At 40.6% G+C, this 21951-nt stretch overlaps 1 protein-coding gene across 2 annotated transcripts in view; it reads right to left on the reverse strand.

Moving 5' to 3' along the window:
- The window catches only part of ZBTB8A (zinc finger and BTB domain containing 8A), a 60669-nt gene that overhangs the window by 25225 nt on the left and 13493 nt on the right, over nucleotides 1-21951 (reverse strand). The window contains exon 2 of one of the 2 annotated variants that reach the window (XM_055573787.1): nucleotides 17757-17857. The gene's annotated coding sequence lies outside the window, so the exon portion shown is untranslated. Of the gene's footprint in view, nucleotides 1-10660; nucleotides 10830-17756; nucleotides 17858-21951 lie in introns of those variants that run through there. The other variant, XM_055573786.1, reaches the window with a different exon arrangement.

A 21951-nucleotide genomic window follows, 5' to 3' on the forward strand; every position in this document is an offset into this window, starting at 1 on the left:
AACAGACACAGACAGGGGACTTCCTTTGCAGTCCAGTGGTTAAGACTCCACACTTACAACACAGAGGGCTCCAGTTCAACCTCTGGTCCGGAACTAAGATCCCACATGCTGTGCAATGTGGCCCAAAATCAAACAAACAAAACCAGACACAGGCTCCTTTCGCTAACCCCAGCCCTAGGCTCAGTCATACCTTAAGCTATATCGATCCTCGGACTTTACTTGGGCCAATAAATGTCCTTTTCCTTAAGTCAATCTGAGGTGGTTTTGCTTTTAACTTGTAACCAAATAATCTCAACTTACGTTATATCTGAAGATTCTGAATTCTCTGTTAACTTTCATCTAGCTATTAGTGTAACTATTCCTTAAAATCCATTCTTAACCCTGAAAGGAATCAAAGTTAGTTTCACAGAGGAAAGATAAATTGATGACCAAGTCATTGCCAGTTCTTTTTCAGACATGTCTTACATAAACACTAATTCTATTTTTAAAAGATTTAATAAAAGTTAATTCCTTGGGGGAGAAACAGATTTTCTTTTTCAGTCTAAGTTTCAACAAGAATTTGCTATGCAGGCAATTTGTAGACATTCAAAGTGAGCATCAGTATTGTTAAGAGTTGCAAACAGTAGTCACTGTGTACAAATTTAAACAGGCTCCTCACTGAGAGTTGATGGGGAGTGGGAGGATGTTAAAAGTGAAAGTAAAGTGGAAAATTATCTTCTCCTGACTGCAGAGACTTGAACACTGTTTTGAAAAGCAGAAGAAAGAACAGAGGACCTCTGAAAAGGCTGAGAGCTGGGGGAATGATTTTAGCAACAGACTGTGTCAAAGGGCAGTCACATGACTCTTTCCTAAAGTGAAATACCTCAAGTTGGCAGATGAGCTCCTAGAGCTATGTACTCCGGTCCTGGAAAGAAAAGTATACTTCCACGACAGGATGGAGACTGAGTTCCAGGGGCTTAATGAAAAGACTCCAATAGATAAAAGGAAGGAGGTAATTCACACACACACAACTAGGTAACAAACATACGGCAAGGAAGAGAAAAGGAACGATCATGGATGACTCCAAGTTTTACGGCCTGAGTACTGGCAAAAGGGACTTGCCATTTGTTGAAATGGGAATGACTAGGTGAGAACCAGGTGGTAGGGGCTGGTACCTGGAGCTCAATTTTGGACACGTTAAGTTTAACATGTCCTGTTATTCATCCAATAAGAGATGAAGAGTGGGCAGCTGGGCACATGAGTACAGTTAAGAAAATAGGTCCAGGCTGGGGATATAAGATTGGGAACCATCAGCATATAGATGGTATTTACAGTCATGAGATTAGATGTGATTACAAAGGAGGAGACTACATAGAACAGATACAAGTCCTTGGCACTCTTAACATTTAGAGAACACAGAGATAAAGAGGACCAAGCAAAGATACCTGAGAGGAAAGCCAGAAAGAGAAAAAGAAATATCCTAGAGGGGAAGAAAGCGTTTCAAGGAAGAAAGAGTAGATCAAGTGTGTTAGTTTTGGTAAGATGAGGACGAAGGGTTGACCACTGGATTTATCAGTGGAGAGTGTGTGTATGTGTGTGTTAGGGTGCGTTTAAGGGAGAATAGGATGAGAGAAAGAAACACACACAACTCTTTTCAGAGTTTTGCTGTAAAGGGAAAGAGAATAAGGGAGGAAGTGATAGTAAGGGAAAATGGGGTCAAGGCTGAAGAAGAATTTGAATATTTTGTAAAGAAAAAAAAAAAGATAACTGAAGAAATAAACTTCCAGATGAAACAGGAAGAGATTGAGAACACATTAAAATGGTTACTATTAGAAAGGATTAGTGAGGGATGGGAGGAGTGGATACCCTCTTTGCAATAGGAAGAGACAGTGACAAAGTGTACAGACAAAGTGTACTCCCTGAGAAGGGAGTAGTATGGGAACTCATTACAGATGCCTTTGGTCTCTAAGTAAACGTCACTATTTGTGAAAATGATGAGGATGGGGTAATACAGTAGAATTACAGTCATTAAATATAAAAAGGTTTATCTGATTTTTAATCTACTCTGATTTATACTTTTCACTCAAATCACAAGATTAAAGTATCACAAGATAAACTGAGCTTAACCCATAGTAGATAATAAATATTCACTGGATTTGTATTGGTGAAACTGTTGCATTGCTAGACTATAGCATCTGACAAGCAGGAGAAATTGCTGTTTTTCCTTAACCTACCCATCTAGGGTTGAGTAAGTTTGTTCTTTGCTCTTGCCAGGCTTTCGTAACTAAGGCAACAGATTTTGGTTTCTGTACTGATCATTTTTTCGATGATCCAGTGGATGCTGGCAATTTGATCTCTGGTTCCTCTGCCTTTTCTAAAACCAGCTTGAACCTACTATGCCAAAGCCTTTGACTGTATGGATCACAATAAACTGTGGAAAATTCTGAAAGAGATGGGAATACCAGACCACCTGACCTGCCTCTTGAGAAACCTGTATGCAGGTCGGGAAGCAACAGTTAGAACTGGACATGGAACAACAGACTGGGTCCAAATAGGAAAAGGAGTATGTCAAGGCTGTATATTGTCACCCTGCTTATTTAACTTATATGCAGAGTACATCGTGAGAAATGCTGGGCTGGATGAAGCACAAGCTGGAATAAAGATCAAGATTGCTGGGAGAAATATCAATAACCTCAGATATGCAGATGACACCACCCTTATGGCAGAAAGTGAAGAAAAACTAAAGAACCTCTTGATGAAAGTGAAAGAGGAGAGTGAAAAAGTTGGCTTAAAGCTCAACATTCAGAAAACTAAGGTCATGGCATCCAGTCCCATCACTTCATGGCAAATAGATGGGGAAAAAATGGCTGACTTTATTTTTCTGGGCTCCAAAATCACTGCAGATGGTGATTGCAGCCATGAAATTAAAAGATGCTTACTCCTTGGAAGGAAAGTTATGACCAACCTAGACAGCATATTAAAAAGCAGAGACATTACTTTGTCAACAAAGGTCCGTCTAGTCAAAGCTATGGTTTTTCCAGTGGTCATGTATGGATGTAAGAGTTGGACCATAAAGAAAGCTGAGCACTGAAGAATTGATGTTTTTGAACTGTGGTGTTGGAGAAGACTCTTGAGAGTCCCTTGGACTGCAAGGAGATCCAACCAGTCCATCCTAAAGGAGATCAGTCCTGGGTGTTCACTGGAAGGACTGATGTTGAAGCTGAAACTCCAATACTTTGGCCACCTGCTTGCGAAGAGCTAACTCATTTGAAAAGACCCTGATGCTGGGAAAGATTGAAGGCAGGAGGAGAAGGGGACGACAGAGGATGAGATGGTTGGATGGCATCACCGACTCAATGGACATGGGTTTGGGTGGACTCTGGGAGTTGGTGATGGACAGGGAGGCCTGGCATGCTGCAGTTCATGTGGTCGCAAAGAGTCAAACACGACTGAGCGACTGGACTGAACTGAACTGAACTGATCATTTTTATCTATTGCATACCTATTTAAGTCAAACAACTGCCCTTTTGTATTCGCTATGTTCTGATAAGTAGAGTCTGGGGCCGAGAGTCTGAAATCTCATGACCCAGGATCTCTCATCAGTTAATTTCCTGTAAGCTGTGCTAAATGGGTCAGAATGGAAACAGAAGACCGGAGGAAGAGAGAAATTTCCAGCTTCTAGCTCTCACAGTTGTAATAGTAGCACGATGGGATGATTCTGGACAGCAGCTGAGGCAGATACAGAATCTTTTTGGTGATTCAAGTTCTGACTGAGGTGGCAACTCTTCAGCAGATCCAAGACTGACTGTGTCTCCAGAAGGGCAGCAGGCAGCACACGCTTGTGGGTTGCGCTTTAAGGGCTTGTGAACTCTCAAGCCCTTGTGGTCTCTGAGTATCATCTCCTTCTTCTTTTTTGTTCCTCCAGTCCCCATCCTGATTTGTGCTCTTCCAGACCTTCCCACACCCTTGCAATTTCCTGTAGTATATTATCTCTGTTTGGAATATCTGGAATGACTTCCATTTTCTGGATAGGACTCTTACTATACAATCTTAACAACACAAAAGGTCCCAGGAAATAGACCCTCCAAAATATGATTTGGGGATTGGTTTGCTGACTGTTTGAGCTTGAACAGAGTGATGGGCTTACTGTCAATGGAAAATGGAAATGTAGTGGCATTATGATTACCTACCTCATCACTCATGTTTGCTTAGGATGAAGTCCTATCAAAGGCAATGCTTTGGGAGACCAAGTGGCTGCTGCATTTGACCATCATGATAGTAATGATGACTACAAGGACTTGGGAGACCATCTGTTTCTGACTGTATTGAAGCACTTAGAGAGAGGAAATGATAAGTTCCAGTCTTTAAACTCAAGTCACCATCAGAGAATCAGAGAACTTTGATGATGACCCTAAACGAAGCTCTCTGTGAAATCACATGGCTCATATAGCTGAAAATTAGACCCCAAATGTGTAGGTTGCAAAATAACAACACTGGTTTTTTTAACATCCTGACCAAGTCTCTGATGCGACAGGCACTGATGGTGAGGGAGACCCTAAGATGTGGAATGGGAACATCTGAATAGATTCTGAGAACCTTGAACCTCTAAATTTCCAAGAGCCTCCCTCACCAAGGAAGCTGCCTGTCCTTCTTAGTCTGAGGAGACCAGCCTTCCTTTTCCTGAAGACAGAAGAAACTCACCTGAGGCAACTACTTTGCAAGGAGATGCCAATTTTCCTCCAGACACACCTCCCCACTTCGCACTACCACCAGACCATGGCCAGAGTCAGATCTCAGTATTTCCCAGGGAGGATAATGTAAAATTATCATGCAGGAAGAGTTGTTAGTGAGTTAAAGCACTTAGGAATGTCTCTGAAAATGTTTCACTGGCTGACCACAACTTGAACTCAAGAGTGAACTATATTCAATGAAGTTGAGATGCCAAAAATTCTGGAATGTAGAGGAAGAAACCCAAATGTCCAGAAGACACTTCCTTCACTTAGATATGGAGGTTATCATCTGTAGGATGGGGATGACAGGAGAAAAAGTCCTCACTGAAATGGGACGATAAGATCCCAGAGTAGCAAAGGCCAGGTGACAGTGGTTAAATGCTGGTGACGATGTGCATATGATTACCATAGTATACAGCAGGGATCAAACTGCCAACATTCATTGGATCATGGAGAAAGCAAAAGAGTTCCAAAAAACCACCTACTTTTGCTTCACTACTACACTAAAGCCTTTGTGTGTGAAAAGAGTACATCAAGGCTATATATTGTCACCCTGGCTAATTTAACTTATATACAGAGTACATCATGTGAAATGCCAGGCTGGATGAGTCAAGACTCTCCTGGAGTCAAGCCAGGAGAAATATCAACAACCTCAGATAGGCAGATGATATCACTCTAATGGCAGAAAGTGAAAAAGTGAAAGTGTAGTCGCTCAGTCATGTCCGATTCTTTGCAACCCCATGGACTGTGGCCCACCAGCTTCCTCTGTCCAAGGAATTCTCCTGGCAAGAATACTGGGCAGAAAGTGAGGAGAAACTAAAGAGACTCTTGATGAGCGTGAAAGACGAGAATGAAAAAGCTGGCTTGAAACTCAAGATTAAAAAAAACTAAGATCATGGCATCCAGTCCCATTACTTCATGGCAAATAGAAAGGGAAAAAGTGGAAATAGTAGCAGATTTTATTTTCTTGGGTTCCAAAATCACTGTGGGTGGTGACTGCAGCCATGAAATTAAAAGACGCTTGCTCCTTGGAACGAAAGCTATGATAAGAAAAGCTGGAACATCGTATTAAAAAGCAGAGACATCACTCTGCTGATAAAGGTCCACATAATCAAAGCCATGGTTTTTCCAGTAGTCAAGTATGGATGTGAAAGTTGGACCATAAAGAAAGCTGAGCACTGAAGAACTGATGCTTTCAAACTGTGGTGCTGGAGAAGACTCTTGAGAGTTCCTTGGATAGCAAGGAGATCAAACCAGTCAATCCTAAAGAAAATCAACCCTGAATATTCATTGGAAGGACTGGTGCTAAAGCTGAAGCTCCAATACTTTGGCCACCTGATGCAAAGAGCCGACTCATTGGAAAAGGCCTTCTAGCTGGGAAAGACTGAAGGCAAAAGAAGAAGGGACTGGAAGAGGATGAGATGGTTAGATAGTATCACTGACTCAATGGACATAAATCTGAGCAAACTCTGAGAGATAGTGGAGGACAGAGAAGCCTCGCATGCTGCAGTCCATGGGGTCACAAAGAGTCGGACGTGACTTAGTGACTAAACAACAACAGCAGGGATGGATCTTTGGTGATGGCTAACTGATCTTGCTGTCTCTGGGAACTGTCTAAACAAACAGCTTACTCAAGTATTAACTTGGTCTATATAACAAAAAACCAATCAGCCACCAAACAGAAACTCTAGGTCTACTGAGCAGGAATCTGATTTGTTTTTTGTTTTTTGTTTTTAGGAATCTGATTTGGTTTGTCATATTGGAGTATGATAGCCTGCCATCGATAACTCAGACCTAAGCTGCTTTACAGAACTGGATTTATAGAACATTTGATTGAAGAAGGACACTACATTCCCACAAGTACATATTAAAAATCTCCTCTGAGTCTTCCTCAAGGGACCTGAAATAATGTCCTAGTAGGTCATTACTAAATGAACGTAAGTGAAGCCATTTACTAGGATGACTGGACACTAGGAGAAAGGAACTATCTAGATTTTTTAGGGACTGAGAGATACTGGTTCTGAATGTGTGTTAATCTCAGGGTACCCAAAACGACACTGTGATCCACCAATCAAAGTAGGCATTTATTGAGGCAATGTTAATGGAGTTCTGGCCTGTGTCTATCTCACCCTATGGTTATTTTTCCTATTTCTGAAATACATTTCCAAAAACCCTACTTAGCAACTGGCAAAAACCCCACTGTAGCTCGCTGATCATGGTATGGGAGCTATTATGATAAGGGGCTTCCCTGGTAACTTAGCTGGTAAAGAATCCACCTGCAATGCAGGAAATCCCAGTTCGACTCCTGGGTTGGGAAGATTCGCTGGAGAAGGAATAGTCTACCCATTCCAGTATTCTTGGGCTTCCCTGGTGGCTCAGACAGTAAAGAATCCGCTTGCAATGTGGGAGACCAGGGTTCAATCCCTCGGTTGGGAAGATCTCCTGGAGAAGGGAATGGCAACCCACTCCAGTATTCTTGCCTGGAGAATTCCATGGACAGAGAAGCCTGGGGGGCTACAGTCCCTGGGGTCGCAAAGAGTTGGACACGACTCGGAGACTTTGGAACAAATAGAAATTCTTAACTTTCCTTTCCTACCAGCATAAACCAAAACCAACACGAAATCCCTTGGAAATATACAGAGATTAGTGTCACCATCAAAGGCTTCAAAGATGTTAGGGTAGTGATTCCTATCACTTCTGCATTTAATCTGCCTCTCTGGCCTCTGCAGAAGGTGGACAGGTCTTGGGCACTGACTGTAGATTTTAGTATGCTTGTTCGTCATTCAGTCATGTCTGATTCTTTGTGACCCCATGAACTGTAGCCCACCAGGCTCCTCTGTCCATGGAATTTTCCGGGCAAGAATACTAGAATGGGTTGCCATCTCCTTCTCCATTAGTATGCTTACTGTTGCTACTGCTAAGTCACTTCAGTCGTGTCCGACTCTGTGTGACCCCGTACACGGCAGCCCACCAGGCTCCCCTGTCCCTGGGATTCTCTAGGCAAGAACACTGGAATGGGTTGCCATTTCCTTCTCCAATGCATGAAAGTGAAAAGTGAAAGTGAAGTTGCTTAGTCGTGTCTGACCCTCAGCGACCCCATGGATTGCAGCCTACCAGGCTCCTCCATCCACGGGATTTTCCAGGCAAGAGTACTGGAATGGGATTAGTACAATCAGAATTACCCAGTGACTAAGCATTATGCTTAGTCACTGGGTAATTCTGATTGTAGCTGTTGTTCCAGATGTGATCTTTCTATTGAAGCAAATCAACATGGTACCAGGCCCTTGGAATACAGCCATTGACTTGAGAGATGTTTTGTCTCTATATGGATTAGCAGCAGTTTGTTTTCACCTATCAGTGACAACAGTTCATTACATCGATATTACAATGCTGATTGGACATACTGAGAAGAAAGTAGCAAGTATCTTAGATACCTTAGTAAGAAAAATGTATGCTAGAAGGTAGGAGACAAACACCATGAAGACTGAGAGTTTTGCCTCCTCATTGACATTTTCAGAGGTCAAATGATCTGGGACATGTCAGGATCAGTCCAATGTAAAATGAAAGACAGGACTTCCCTGGTGGTCCAGTGGTTAAGAATCTGCCTGTTAATGCATGGGATGTGGGTTTGATCTCTGGCCCAGGAAGATCCCAGATGCCTCAGGGCAACTAAGCCCATGAGCCACAACTACTGAGCCTGTGCTCTGGAGCCTGCGAGCCGCAACTACTGAGCCCACGTGCAGCAGCTACTGAAGCCCACGCACCCTAAAGCTCATGCTCCACAACAAGAGAAACCACCACAATGAGAAGCCCACACACTGCAACTAGAGAGTGGCCCCTACCCTCCGCAACTAGAGAAAGTCCTCACACAGCAACAAAGATCCAGCATAGCCATAAATAAATAAATAAATATTTTTAAAGACTTGTATCTAGAATAAAGACTTCAAAAACTCACTAAGAGGACAAACAACTCATTGGCAAATGATTTGAACTGATATTTCACTAAAAGACACACAAATTAGCTCATAAAAAAATGTTCAATATCATTAACCATTAGGGAAACACACAATGAAAAATGAAACGTCATTACACACCCACTGTAATGGCTAAAACTAAAAAGGCTGATAGTACCAAGTGTTGACAAGGATGTGGAGAAACTGGATTTCACACACCGTTGGTGGGAATGTAAAATGATACAATTACTTTGGAAAATTGTTTAGCAGTTCCAGTAAAGTTAAACCTACTCCAGGACCCAAGAATTCCATTCCTAAGTATTTACCCTAGAGAAATGAAAATATATGTCTACAAAGAGGTTTGTACAAGAAATTAGAGCTGCTTCATTCACATTCATCCTCATCTAGAAAGAAATGTCCATCAACTGGTGAATGGATAAATTGTGGTACATCCATACCAAAGAATAGCAGTGAGCAACAGAAAAGAACAAACCTCTGATACACAAAATGACATGAATGAATATCAAAAGCATTAGCCTCAACAAAAAAAGCTAGATACAAAAGAGTCAATAGTGTGTGATTCCAGTCACATGAAATTCTGGAAATGGGCAAGACTAATGTAGAGTGACAGAAAGGAGACTGATAAAAGGCATTGGGTGGGGGCGGGGGGAATAAGAGGGAAATTCTGGGTGATAGAAATGTTCTATCTTATTTTTGGTGATTGTTACACATGAATACATATCAAAACCCATTGAACTTGTACACTTAAAACACTGTACCTCTTATTGTATGTAAATTATACCTTAATAAAGTAAAAAAAAAAAAAAAACACTCCTAGAAACAAGAGAATATACGAAGATATCCAGTTATAAAACACACAAAGTGAACACACAAAAATGAGTAGCTAGCTATCCAATGCAATGAAAGGTTCTCGCAAAATTGTTAAAATTAAATATCTTAAGAAATATGCAGGAAGTTTAAGAAGCATGTGATAAAACTCTATAAGGAGGATCATAAAAGAACACTTGAATAAACAGACTAATGCCTTGGCTTTCTTTCTGGCTCTGCTCTTACCAGAGGGATCTGCTAAAATACAAGTCATTTCATCTCATTCCTCTTCTCAAAACTTCCAGAGGTTTTCTTTTCAGAAAGAATTCCAAAATCATTACCCTCATCTAAAAGGACTGCAAGACCTTTCCTTCCATCCCCTACCTGCCCCTAGCTCTAGCCTCAATGGTCTTGATGTTTCCCAACGTGCCAATGCACTCCTGATAGCCCCTGTGTCAGGAACCCTCCTCACCCAGATCTTCACATAACTTGTTCCCCAACTTTAAACAAATCTTTGCTTCAATATCACTATTAGGGGTTACCTTGGCAAGTCCATCTTTAGTATGGGAAGTTTCAGTTGATCACTATGACTCAACAGCTGTTGTCAATAGAAACTATGTCAGTTTAGAAACCAGGAGAAAAGATTAAAAGGAAACATGATAGTTGTCTTCCAATATTGAAGAACAATTACGTGGAAGAGGAAGCAGAATTATTATTCCAGCAGCTCCGGTAGACGAGTCCTCTGGACTGATCACTAGAACCTTAAGTTCCACAAGGGCTGACTGTTCAGCACCCCTAGCACAGAGCATGTCTGGCACACAGGTGCTCAGTCATATTTGTTGACTAAATGTTTCAGTGTGGTTCTGAAAAGCAAAATGGACCAATGGATAGGACTCAAAGGAGGCAGATGTTAACTCAACATGAAGAACAGTTTCTTAAAAATGAGAACTTGATGGGATTTTTTGAACTCAGATGTCTTGATCTAGTGCCTTCATATTTATATGCAAGCAAACTAAGGTTTGGAAAGTTTTAAGTCGGTGGTTATTTTACTGCTTATCTCGGTCCATTAGTGGGCTGTGAAATCAATTTAGTGGGTACAAGCAGGATTTTAAAGAACACAAAATAGAATTTAAAATATTAGAGCTTATTGCAAGTAGCAAGAATTCTTACCTGATTTTTCTGTTTCAGATAGGGAGAGATTAATATACAGAATCCTAGGTGTGTATAGGTCAAGATGTGCTGTGTTTAGTCGCTCAATCGTGTCCAACTCTTTGGGATCCCATGGACTGTAGCCTGCCAGTCTCCTCTGTCCATGGGGATTCTCCAGGCAAAAATACTGGAGTGAGTTGCCATGCCCTCCTCCGGGGGATCTTCCCAACCCAGGGATCAAACCCAGGTGTTCTGTATTACAGGCTGATTCTTTACCAGCTGAGTTACCAGGTAAGTCCTGGTCAAGATGTAAAATGTAGTATATCTTAATGTTTTGGTAAAAAAAACCAAAAAACTATTTTGAGTAATACCAGGTTAAGCTGCTCAACACAGACTTTGCCCCCTTGCAAAGTAAAGAGTTCTATTTGCAGTTGAGATAGAGGTAGAATGTCATTGATTTAGGATGGAAACAGCTGGTGAGCGGTGGCACTAGATGATGTCAGGAATTTATATTTTTTCATTACATTTGTGTATATTTTCCAAAATGATCACACATCCTTTTTAAAGTAGTTTTAAATACATATATATGAAACATATTTTACAATAGAAATTAGAAATTTTAAATGGAGATGAGACGGTTTCTGTAGGTTTACACTGAGCACCATTTGTACTGTAATCCAAGGCAAGAACCAAAACAAAACAGAGAAAGAAAAACAATTTATATAATGCTCACAACATTTGCCCACTACGAAACGAGCATTTTTCTGGCGCTAACTTCTAGGAGGAATCTGTATGTGAATTCTTCTGAGGGCATTAAATGTCATTATAGAGAATATTCAGACCAATACAATAAACTTCCTAACTGGTCTCCTTGCCTTTTATCTTTTACCCTTCAATCCGTCCTGAAGTATGTGATCTTTCCAGATTCTCCTGTTTAAAATTCTTTAGTGCTCCTTCCTGCCTCCTTGATAAATATGGACTTGATAAAGTCCATATTTCTACAAATGGATTTAATACCCCTTGGGACCCAACTTCTGCCAACCTCTGTATGCTCATCTTCCAGCTACCTACCTCCCACTCTTAAGATCTATGCCATTCCCAGGTACATTATACCCTTCATGCTGCCAAGCTTTTTATATATTGTTCCTCTGCTACAATTAAAACCACCCTTCTCAGTCTGAGAAGCTCGTACTCTTCCTTCAGAGTCAGCTCAAACACAGCATCACTTGGGAAGCTTTCCCTGACTTTCCTGGGTTCATGCTAATTGCTATTTCTTCCAGGACCCATTGCACTGTATACATGTATGCCATGGCAATTGCTGGAATGCATTTTATTTGCCTGCTTGGGTGTGTGCTTCCCTGCTACACTGTAATAATCACACGAGGAGAGACCATGTCTATGTGTATGGTGGTGGTGGTTTAGTCGCTCAGTTGTGTCTGACTCTTTGCAACGCATGGACTGTAGTCAGCCAGGCTCCTCTGCCCATGGGATTTTCCAGCCAAGAATACTAGAGTGGATAGCCATTTCCTTCTCCAGAGGATCTTCCCCACCCAAGGACTGAACCTGGGTCTCCTGCATTGCAGATGGATTCTTTACCAACTGAGCCACCAGGGAAGCCCAGCCTTGATTTAATGTTTGAGACATTCAATAAATATCTTCACTAATGTCCTTACTGAACTAACAAGGTTCTTTTTTTTTTAATTTACTTTTAATTGGAAGATAATTGCTTTCCAATGTTGAGTTGGTTTCTGCTGTACAATGATGTGAATCATCCAGAAGTATACATATATCCCCTCCCTCTCGAACCTCCCTTCCACCCCTCACCTCATTCCACCCTTCTAGGCTGTCATGAGCTCCCTGTGTTATATAGCAACTTCCTGCTACTTTACATACCATAATGTATATGTTTCAATGTTACTGTCTCAATTTGTTCCACCCTTTCCATCCCCTGCTGTATCTATATGTCTTTATTACTGCCCTGCACACATACAATGGAATATTACTCAGCCATGCTGCTGCTGCTGCTGCTAAGTCGCTTCAGTCGTGTCTGACTCTGTGCGACCCCATAGACGGCAGCCCACCAGGCTCCTCTGTCCCTGGGATTCTCCACGCAAGAACACTGGAGTGGGTTGCCATTTCCTTCTCCAGTGCATGAAAGTGAAAAGTGAAAGTGAAGTCACTCAGTCGTGTCTGACTCTTCGCGACCCCATGGACTGCAGCCTACCAGGCTCCTCCATCCATGGGAGTTTCCAGGTAAGAGTACTGGATTGGGGTGCCATTGCCTTCTCCAACTCAGCCATAAAAAGGAACAAATTTGAGTCAGTTCTAGTGAGGTGGATTAATCTAGAGCCTGTTATACTGAGTGAAGTCAAAAAGAAAAAAACAAATATTGTATATTAATGTATATATATATAATCTAGAAAAATGGTAATAATAAACCTATTTGCAGGGCAGGAATAACAGAGATTATTTACATGACTTTCCCTATATCCTGACTTTAAAGTCAAGGACATTCTATAATTAATTCAATGAAAACATTTCAAAGGCAAACTAAGCCAATATGCTTTGAGTACATTGTTCTTTAGAATTTTCTCTTGACATGGGATTCAAGCTGATTGAATATCACCTTTTTTGTGTGTCCCTGTTGTGAACTATACATAATTTTACTGTGACACCTTTCACACTAATTTTTGTACCTATCTTTTCCTACAAACTCTTTGAAGGCAGGTATAGTTATAGTCATTTTATTTTTTTAATCTCCATTTTATGGCACAGAGTCTGATCTATAATCTATTAAAAGTTTGTTCCTGATAAAAATATATCTATTTTAGCCCCAAACCTAGCATTTAATAGAAGTTATCCAGTAAAGTCAGCAACAGAACAAGGATGCCATCTATTCCCACTACATATTATTTAACATTGTTCTGGGGACATTAGCCAATGCAATAGGACTTGAGAAAGAAACTAGAGAAAGGAGAACTAGAAAGTAGGAGGTGAAATTACCACTGTTTGTGGATATGACTGTATACCTGGAAAATGATAGAGAATCAACTGTAAAATTACCACAAACAAAAAGAGTATTAACGGGGGTAGGAGATTATGAAATGCATATTAGAAATCATTAACTCATTAATTTATATATGTGTGTGTGTGTGTGTGTGTGTGCAAAAAAAAAAAAATACCAGGTAAGAAATATAATGAAATAAAGGACTCCCGTTTTCAACAGCATTAAAAATACAAAACACGGAGGAATAAATTTAACAAGAAATGCATGAGACTTATAAAAAAAACCTAAGAACACAAGAGAAGACTACAGAAAATCAAATTCTTTGAATAGGAATGTTCAACATATTAAGATGTCAATTCTTCCTAAGTCATTTTATAATATAACATGATCATAATAAAAATACCAGTAGGTCATTTTAAGATCAATACAAGTTGATGCTAAAGTTTTATGGAAAAATAAATATACAACAGCCAGTTAAATTTTGAAAAAGAATGAAGAGACGGAATTAGCACCAACAGACATTCAGTTATATTATATACTTCATCAATAATTAAAACTGTGATGTGATGCTGATGATAAAGACACAGACAGACCAGTGGAGTATACTAGGAAATCCAGAAAAGCACCCCAATATATGTGGGAATTTAATATATGATGAACCTGTGGTAAAAAGATGAGCAATTTACTAAGTGGCACTGGGACAATTTTTAGCCTTCTGGAAAAAAAAATAAGCTGGATTTATACCCCCATCTCATACCACGATAAATGCCATATGGATCAAAGACCTAGGTGTGAAAATAAGTCCATAAAAGTGCTAAGAAAATATATAGAAGGTTTATAAACTCAAATTGGGAAAGGCCTTTATAACCATGACTCAAAATACAAAAGCCATAAATGACTGATACATGTGACGACATAAAGATAAAACAAAATTCTGTACGACAAAATATACCACAAAAAGGGAAAAGACAGATGACAACATGGCAAAAACATCTTTAGAGAAATGGCAATCTCCATAATATACACTAAGCTTCTAAGAAATTTGCTAGAGAATGATTACCTAAGAAAAAATAAGACAAAGAACAGTTCACAGAAAAAGAAATACAAATATCATATGAAGGGATGTTCAACCTCAGTCATAAAAATATAAATGTAAATTAAAACTATATTGATGTTTCAGTTTTCCTCTCTCAAATGAGCCACAAAATCCAAACATTTGATAGTATTGATAAGACTGTGGGAAAGGAAGCACTTTCAATCTTGACTGGTAGGAATATAAATTGGTGTCATTCCATGGAAGGCAATTTGGCAACAGTTCTCAAAATGATGAATGCATATATTCTCTGACCAAGCAGCTTCACTCCTGGGAATTTATCCTACAGGCATACTAGTACATGGGGCTTCCCAGGTGGCAAAGTAGTAAAGAATTCGCCTGCCAATGCAGGAGATACAAGAGATATGGGCTTAATCCCTGGGTCAGGAAGATTCGCTGGAGGAAGAAATGGCAATCCAGTCCAGTGTTCTTGCTTGGGAAATTCCATTGACAGAGGAACCTGGCGGGCTACAGCCCATGGGGTCGCAAAGAGGCGGACACGACTGAGCAGCTGAGCATTAGCACTAGTATACTGGTACACGATCGATGGGACACATGTACACAGTTATTCACTGCAGCACTGTCTACAATAGCAAAAGGCTAGAAAAGTGTCCATCGGTAGGGGAGGAAAGTCATATGGACAGACGGCTAAGATTCCAATATGACACATGATACACATAGTTAAGTCTTTTTAAAAAGCAAAGAACACATGCAAAAAATATAAGGGAAAAAAGTGGAAACTCCGGAAAACCAGGACAGTGGTTGCTAACTGGAGGCAAGCTGGGATCTGGGAGATAGAGGCAAAGATGGAGGGGAGACGTTATATGGTATACTTTTTTAACATTCTGAGTTTGGAATTATATGAATATATATTAAAATTTTTTTTAAGTGTGTCAAACAAGTGGGTGAAATATTAACTATCAGTCTCACATTTATCCAGATCTAGGTTGTAATTCATGATTAACGTATCTTGGGAGCTCACAGAGTAATAATATATTCTGTGTCTACTTATATCAAGATTCATGTGCCACATGAACAAATGACAAGCTCACATTCCATTATGAAACGTCAGGAAGTTATATTTCTTGGAAGAAAGAGAGAACAAACCAAGCGAGTGCTAGGTGAACAAAGAGCTATACTATTGCAATTGTCCATCTGCTTACTGGTCTAAACACAGTGATGATGGCAGGAACGGGAAGGAAGGAAAAGATACAAATGACCTGAATGGAATATAAATCCTTGGGTCTTGATGGCTGATTGAAAAATTCTACTGCTTATGTTCAGAGAGCCCCACTGCAGTCTCCAGAGCTCTTATAACTCTTATTCAACTTGCCTAATTGTACCAAAGTGTACCATGATTTGTAATTGGCTGTGGAAGGCTAGAGAGAAAGAAAGAGAACCCAGTGATTTGGTGTTTAGCAGTATCACTAACAGAAATTAGAAAGCCAGAAGGAAGAAAGCCAAGTTAGGGAAAAAGCAATGACTTAGGTTTTAAGTACATGCTGTCTGATGTGAGTGGGAAATCAGGTAGCTGTGGCCAGAGGGCTACTGGAAATCCTAGTCTGAAGTTCAGAGGGGACGTCAGACTTGAAGGTGGTGATGTGGGAGAGATCTGCAAATAGAGAAGAGGCTCAGAGGAAATATGGGCAGCGGGGAGAAGCTGGAGGACCGCCCTGATTGTGGAGCAGAATGGGGAAGAGAAGGCAGAGTTACAGACAGAGAAATATAAGAAGAATCAGGACAGTGTGTGACAGGTACACCGAGGGTGAGGAGCTTTAAGAAGCAGTGAAGCAGTCTACACATTGAGAAATGGAAGGGGCACAGCAGTAATAATAGTAGCAATGTGCTCTATCTCCTGAATCCTGACACACAACGACCTAGAAGGTAGACAGCATTGTTAGCTCCATTTTACAGAAAAGAGTATTAACTCAGGGAATCTGCTGGTGGTCCAGTGGTTAGGACTCTAAGCTTTCACTGCTGAGGGCTGGGGGTTCAATCTCTGGTCAGGGAACTAAAATCCCAAAAGTTGCAGTGAAGCCTAGAGGAAAAAAAAGTGGGGAGGGTATTAATTCAGAAAGTGACTTCAAAGCTGCAGGATGTCACTGATGAGCTATAGTCCTTCATTGCTTTCTTGGGAGAGCGGGAGATCAGAGTTCTGCCACTAGTTCTGCCACTAAATTAGCTATATGTACAGGGACAAGCAACTTCACCTTTCTAGGTTTCATTTCCTTCTCTGAAAATTGAGGGGATTGGTCTAGATAATCTCTGCTGCTGCTGCTAAGTCACTTCAGTCGTGTCTGACTCTGTGCGACCCCATAGATGGCAGCCCACCAGGCTCTGCCGTCCCTGGGATTCTCCAGGCAAGAACACTGGAGTGGGTTGCCATTTCCTTCTCCAGTGCATGAAAGTGAAAAGTAAAAGTGAAGTCGCTCAGTCGTGTCTGACTCTTCGCGACCCCATGGACTGCAGCCTACCAGGCTCCTCCGTCCATGGGATTTTCCAGGCAAGAGTACTGGAGTGGGTTGCCATTGCCTTCTCCAAGATAATCTCTAACTCTTATGTAATATGAGTCTTTGATTAAAGCCAAATGGAAGAGGGATTCCCCTGGCAGTCCAGCGGTTAAGAATCCACCTTGCAATGCAGGGGACTTCGATTTGACCCCTGATTGGGGAACTAAGATCCCACATGAACTGCAATTACTGAGCCCGTGAACCCTGGAGCGCATGGGCCACAACTAGAGAATCAACGTGCCACAACCAAGACTCAACACAGCCAAATAAATAAATAATTTTTTTTAAAGGCACAATGGTAGAGATATATATACACAAGATGGGCAATGAATTGAAAATTTAGCCATAAGTGAGCAGGAAGACCTGGCCAAGATCAGAATGCTGAATGTTTTATATAGTGAATTTTCAAGCAATAAAATTACTTATTCTGATATATAAAATCTATAATTGAAAAACTCTTTTTATCTATATATTTCAGTTAGTATCAACAATTAAAATTTTTCATACCTGGAAATTTATAAATACTGTTCTTGAAACCCTGCTAAGCTGGTTGAATAGAATAAAAATAGAAGAGTCCAAGTGACGCAGTCTGTATATGAAGGATTGTCCTGTAGAAAGAGAAAAGAGCTATTTATAATAAACATTTGTAATAAGAGACAGAAATGACTGCTAAGGTACATAAATATTTATGGAAATAAATTAAATAGGAGCATTTATCAAGTATCATTTCTTTAGCATATAAAAACAGATCATCTAGCACAGAATATTAGTTAATGGGAATCCTGAACCTCTTAATATTAAAGTCTGCAATAAAGATTTCCAAAATTAAAATATATTATGGCAGACTGAAAGCAAACATACTTTTCAACTTTAAGAATAAAATAAACTTTTTAAGACAACAGCTGTTCAAAGGCTGGCCAACAGATGAAATACCAAGATAGCAACATATGTTCTATTACCCTTTTCCTACAAATGACATCAATATGATTTGCAAGAAAACCAAACAGAATAGCTTTAAAGATTCAACTTACAAAGTTAAACATTTCTTTAAAACTCTATGGTTGACAGGGAAGTGGAGGAAAAAGTCCTACTACATATGTTCACAAAGTCCCATTCAGTTCAGATCAAATCAGTCGCTCAGTCGTGTCCGACTCTTTGCGACCCCATGAATTGCAGCACGCCAGGCCTCCCTGTCCATCACCATCTCCTGGAGTTTACTCAGATTCACGTCCATCGAGTCAGTGATGCCATCCAGCCATCTCATCCTCTGTCATCCCCTTCTCCTCCTGCCCCCAATCCCTCCCAGCATCAGAGTCTTTTCCAATGAGTCAACTCTTTGCATGAGGTGGCCAAAGTATTGGACTTTCAGCTTCAGCATCAGTCCTTCCAAAGAACACCCAGGACTGATCTCCTTTAGAATGGACTGGTTGGATCTCCTTGTAGTCCAAGGGACTCTCAAGAGTCTTCTCCAACACCACAATTCAAAAGCATCAATTCTTTGGCGCTCAGCTTTCTTCACAGTCCAACTCTCACATCCATACATGACTACTGGAAAAACCATAGCCTTGACTAGATGGACCTTTTTTGGCAAAGTAATGTCTCTGCTTTTGAATATACTATCTAGGTTGGTCATAACTTTCCTTCCAAGGAGTAAGCATCTTTTAATTTCATGGCTGCAATCACCATCTGCAATGATTTTGGAGCCCCCCAAAATAAAGTCTGACACTGTTTCCACTGTTTCCCCATCTATTTGCCATGAAGTGATGGGACCAGATGCCATGATCTTAGTTTTCTGGATGTTGAGCTTTAAGCCAACTTTTTCACTCTCCTCTTTTACTTTCATCAAGAGGCTTTTTAGTTCCTCTTCATTTTCTGCCATAAGGGTGGTGTCATCTGCATATCTGAGGTTATTGATATTTCTCCCAGCAATCTTGATTCCAGCTTGTGCTTCTTCCAGCCCAGCGTTTCTCATGATGTACTCTGCATAGAAGTTAAATAAGCAGGGTGACAATATACAGTCTTGATGTATGTTTTTTCCTATTTGGAACCAGTCTGTTGTTCCATGTCCACTTCTAACTGTTGCTTCCTGAACTGCATATAGGTTTCTCAAGAGGCAGGGCAGGTGATCTGGTATTCCCATCTCTTTCAGAATTTTCCAGTTTATTGTGATCCACACAGTCAAAGGCTTTGGCATATTACAGTCACCCAGATCTTTCATTTGTTTGCCAGACTGAACCAGTGTCTCTCAATTTGCAGGAGCAGCTGCAAATTTAATTCTTGTATTAAAAATGTTTCAGTTTTGGGCTTCCCTGGTGGTCCACCGGTGAAGAGTCCACCTTGCAATGCATGGGACACTTGTTCAATCCCTGCTATGGGAAGATCCTACATGCCATAGAGCAACTGAGCCCATGCGTTTCTACTTGAATCCAAACCTTTTTCATTACCAAAAAAAAAAAAAAATTTGTTCAACTATTTTGGTCATTGATGAAGTTTTGTTAATGTAGAGACTGTTAAGGCTTTACGTTCATAGGCAGTGGAAAAATGAATTAAATGCTTTTTAAATCAATCAATTAAGCTAAGAATTCCCATCAAAATAATTTTGACTAAATTAATAAAATCATTTTTAAAGTAATACAGGTTATTTCTAATTTTAAAAAGGTATTATAGGGCTTCCCTGGTGGCTCAGTGGTAAAGAATCTGCCTGTCAATTCAGGGGATACACGTTTGATCCCTGGTCCAGGAAGATCTCACGTGCCACAGAGCAACTAAGTTTGTGCGCCACAACTACTGAGCCTGAGCGCTGCAGCTACTGAAGCCCACGCTCCCTAGAACCTGTGCTCCGCAGCAAGAGAAGCTGCTGCAATGAGAAGCCTGCATGCTGCAGAGAATAGCCCCCGCACAGCAGTGAAGACCCAGCACAGTCAGAAATAAATGAATTAATTAAATTTAAAAATAAAATAAAAGCATTATATACTTGTAGAAAAAATTTTAAATATAAGCAGTTATGAAGAATAAAATGAAATGAAATAACTTTTAAATAAGAATCCTGAAAACACCACCAGACAAAAGATAACTGCTCAAATATACTTTAGTTAATAAAATAAACACATCAGTTACCCACTCATGAGGAGGTCTGAATTCTGGCAAATTAAAGCATTCAAAACACTGACCTGGAAGTTAACAACAACACAAAATTTTGAGCAGCAACCAAAAGAGAAAAGAGCCAAGATGACCTGAGTATTCCATAAAGTGTAATGTGATTTCCTCTTAGGATTGGCAAAGTTTATATAAAAAAAAAATTCCCACAGTCTCTACAGCTGGGAAGAATGGGAGACTTTAAAAAATTTTTTTTAAATAAAGGGACAAAAAACAAGCTGAGAGCAAAGGTGAGGGAGCTGGGAAGCAGCAAACCTGTGGAGATGGGTTATCAACACTTTTTATGTGTCTACATTTGAAGTACAGCAAAGAATAGAGTTGGCTATGAAAAGGATTTTAAGAAATACCCATCATTAAAACAGTAGGGTCTAATTTAGAGGTAAACTAGGACTCTGTAGTTAGGGCAACAAAATAAATAACCTGTTTTCTTTTTTTTGGCTGTGCTGAGTCCTTGTTGCCGCATGGGCTTTTTTCTAGTTGCAGCAAGCGGAGGCCGCTCTCTTTGCAGTGGCTTCTCTTGCTGTGGAGAATGAACTCTCCAGTGTGCAGGATTCAGCAGCTGTGGCTCCCAGGTTCTAGAGCACAGGCTCAACAGTTGCGGCGCACAGGCTCAGTTGCTTCATGGCACGTTGGATCTTCCTGGACTCGGGATCGAATCTCCGATCCCTGCATTGGCAGGAGGATTCTTTACCACTGAGCCACCAGGGAAGCCCAATAACTTTTGAGAACAACTCCTCCCAACCCTAAAAGCTCATCCACTCCTAGCCCCAATGAGTGAGAAGGGCACTCAGTAAAGGGTATTCACTTTGATAGCTTTAATAGCTATAACTATTTAGCTTTAACTATTTCAACAATGTTATTTAAGAAAACTAACTGGCACTGTCCACTGTACTGGGTCTGTACAGAGGCAAGTAAAGTTAATTCTGGGGCTTTTTTAAAGAGAACTGATTTTTGAACATAGTCTGTACCAGAAACAGTTTATATATACTGATGAAATGTCATCTTTAGTGACAACCACCAAATTCTACCCTAGCAGAAAATTATCTGAGTAGATTTGAGTATTAACCCCCAGCATCCTTTCTAACTTCCTTGTGGAAAATTAAAATGTCCATTTCCCAGACTCCTCTACAGTTACGTTTCCCCATGTGAAATGGGGTCTATCTGTCAGCTGTTTCGTGAGATTTGGAAGGCAGAAATGGGGCGGGAGCCATCTTTCTGCTCTTCTGGCTGTTGATGCTGGCAAGCACATTTATGGAAACATTGGGTTTTTCTGCAGTGTTCCAGCGTCCCGAACCTCACAGCTGTCAAGAGACAAGTTTGGTGGAGACAGCCGTCACTAGTTGGTGGGTGTTGAGGGGCAGTTTCAGAACAGCAATTTCCTGACCCTTGAACCGCAGCAAGCAATGTCACCTGGAACTCAGATGTGGCTGGGGTGGCCTCCTGAGACCCTCCCCTGGAGGGCCTGATAGGTAGTCTGGTGCTGGGAACAATTTCTGAAGGCCCACGCCTCCCAGCCCTTCAAGTGATTCTGCAAACAGACTAAAAT

This window comes from Bubalus kerabau, chromosome 3 (genome assembly GCF_029407905.1).
Source record: "Bubalus kerabau isolate K-KA32 ecotype Philippines breed swamp buffalo chromosome 3, PCC_UOA_SB_1v2, whole genome shotgun sequence".
NCBI lineage: Eukaryota > Metazoa > Chordata > Mammalia > Artiodactyla > Bovidae > Bubalus > Bubalus kerabau.